Source organism: Amblyomma maculatum, chromosome 6, assembly GCF_055883805.1.
Source record: "Amblyomma maculatum isolate TAMU_Amacu chromosome 6, ASM5588380v1, whole genome shotgun sequence".
In the NCBI taxonomy this organism is placed as follows: Eukaryota; Metazoa; Arthropoda; class Arachnida; order Ixodida; family Ixodidae; genus Amblyomma; species Amblyomma maculatum.
The window spans coordinates 72,307,336-72,310,183 of record NC_139349.1 but is presented as its reverse complement, the minus strand read 5'-3'; positions in this window follow the sequence as shown (position 1 = coordinate 72,310,183).

Genomic DNA, 2,848 nt, shown 5'->3' with positions numbered 1-2,848 from the left:
CGTAGCGAAGCATTTATTTTTCGGACCATGATTTTTTTATAAATGGAGGGTGCTAAAATAGAAGCGATGAAAATTATTTTATTTATTTATTTATTTATTTATTTATTGATACTGCAATCCCAGTGTTGGGATTTTAGCAGAGTGGGAATACAAACTAAGCAGTTTGACAAAACAGGCAAAAATAAACAATAATTACAGTGCAAGTTGAAGCTCTTCTGAACAATTAATAATAAAACCAAACATGTACAACACAGCAGTGAAAACACAAATTCAATAAAAATAAACTAGGTGATATGTGGCGAGAACAACGTCAGTGATGGCTGCAGCACTTCATTGTTAGTGAGGTTATTCCAATCAGAAATAGTTCGTGGAAGGAATGAGTATTTAACCAGTTATTTCGAACGCGAAAAGGAGTTGAAGTTAGCTGGTGTCGTTGTCGGGTTGCGAATCCGGACGAAAAAACAAGCAAATCGGTGAGTTCTGATCTGTAGTGTCTTTTAATTAATTGGTATAGAAATTTAAGTCGTGCACAATGATTTCGCTCAGTTATTGTCGGAAGGCCAGCTTGAATTAAAAGGTGTGTTACTGATGTACGCCGGTAATTGTTATATATGTATCGTGCCGCCTTCTTTTGAACTTTCTCTAATTTATTCATGTTAATTTGTGTGAACGGGTCCCAAATGATTGAAGTATAGTCTAAGGTAGGCAGAACAATAGATTTGTAAGCAATCAGGCGTACAGATGGGGTAGACAACTGCATTGCCCGTCTCAAGAAAAAGAGTTTACGGAAAGCGTTACACGTTATGAGATCAACATGTTTATTCCAACTAAGATTGTTACGGACCCAAAGCCCTAGATATTTATATTCGGTCACTTCAGTTAGTGTCATGCCGTTAATACAATAATCGAACGGTAAGACTTTCTTTTTCCGAGGGATTCTCATTAGTACAGGTTTTTCAAAGTTAGTGGACATTTTCCATGCTTCACACTATGCGAAAACTGTTTGTAACGCATTATTAAGTAGTTGTTCATCAGATACATTTCTTGCTCAAAGATACGTTTTGCTCAAAGACCCTGCTCTCGTTCGTTCCTCCCTTTTCCTTTGTTTTTGTTTCTTCTTCCTGTCTCAGACTGTTCCATGTGCAGCATAAGAATGCTTTTTCCAAGTCCAGTTGGTACCACATTCCCTTCGGGACATCTGCGCAGCCTCGCCATGATAGTAATATCTAGTTATAAGTATTCAATTTGAAGCCTCGTACCACGTTCTAGTCGACGTCCGAACCAGGCATGTGCATCGACTGGAAGCATGTAATCGCGCAAGTGCGCTTTCGGGCACTCTTACCGAGAAGTATATAGACCAACACCGGTCTGTGGCATAAGCAAGGTACGGTGGTGGGTTTGTCGCCCGGCTAAACCATTTGGGCTAAAAGTATACGCTTAAATCCCAGAGAAGTGCATAAAAGTACTCCCCTGAGTTGACAGTGAGTTTTTGACTTTGTCGCTTGTGGAACAGTAACCACGGACACCTTTGATCGGTTTTAAGAAGTGTGACACGCAACTTTAAAAGACCAGAATTTCTTAAACAGCTCAAAACAATGCTTTTCCTAAGAATGCTGCTAAGCGCACTTGCATGAGGTGACTTTTTTTTTTTTTGCGGCCATTGGCGTCCTGGAATTTGTCTTTTGCAAACACATTGAAATAAAGGCCCCTTAAAAGCCAAACTGGAAACTGTTTGGAGAGTCAATTAGATTTTATTGTGCAGTCTAGAAGGAGAAGGAAGAGTGCAGCCCCCACTTATGTTCATTCGCTGAATTGTTCAAGAAGGGAAGGTAAGGGAACTCTTCAAAAATGAAGCCTACACTAATATCATCAAGCTCAACTTTAGCAAGAAAGGTCGGAAGAGGAGTACAGCGCAAAATCAGTGCTGGCTCCTTAGGGAAGCTGGGCTGCTTTGCTTTCCAGTTCCCTTATTGCATGAATAAAGTACATCTTTGCCTCTAGCCCTGGAAGTATGAGGCACCCGTTATTGTGTGGCGTCAGTGAACGCAAGTGGTCGAATGTATCCGAAGCCCTCAACTACGGCGACATCGTACCCTGAATCGCTTTGGGACATTACAGACAAATCCCACGCCAAACCAAACACTTGCTTTAAATGAATTTGGACCCCTGATTCTACACCCCCCGAAAAATCAGGACCCGAGTTTTAAATGAAATAAAATAGCACGGAATCCTCAAAGAGTTTGGCATTATGCGTGTGGTTGCTTTGAGCAAATTTGAAAAATAATTGAGCCTTACATTAGCAATGCGTTTTCAGAGATGTTTGACAGAGATGCTACAATCAGGTAAAACAACCGCCAGTAATACGCATTAGAAGGATCTTTGGTAATGCTGTTTGGCCTAGTCTAAAGCTATGCACTTGCATGAAGCTTGAGCTCATCATATCTTGCACTTGAAGAGATAAGGGAGGGCGAAAGTAGCGCAATGTATTATTACAGACTGACACCGCATTTTGACATTCGGAACTGGACTGCCCTGAAATGAATGAATACGTGCCGAAATCTCCGTACTGCATTATCTACTCCTCATGAGTACATATAATTTGCACTGATGCAAGGTGCAAACGTGTGCGTTTTTGATGAGCTACAGAACGCGATTGTAGCTATAGTGAAGAGAAAAAGCTCCAACAATATATAGTGCATACCGAACCGTCCTTCCCTAAACCGATGCTTTAGACGTTGAGCCACCGTTGCTGACATACGTTTCCGCCAAGGTAAGCAGACGTACCAGCGCTCGATTCAAATTAGCTATGCTGTCTGCCATGGAACGAAGCGAAAGTAAAGGAAACGCA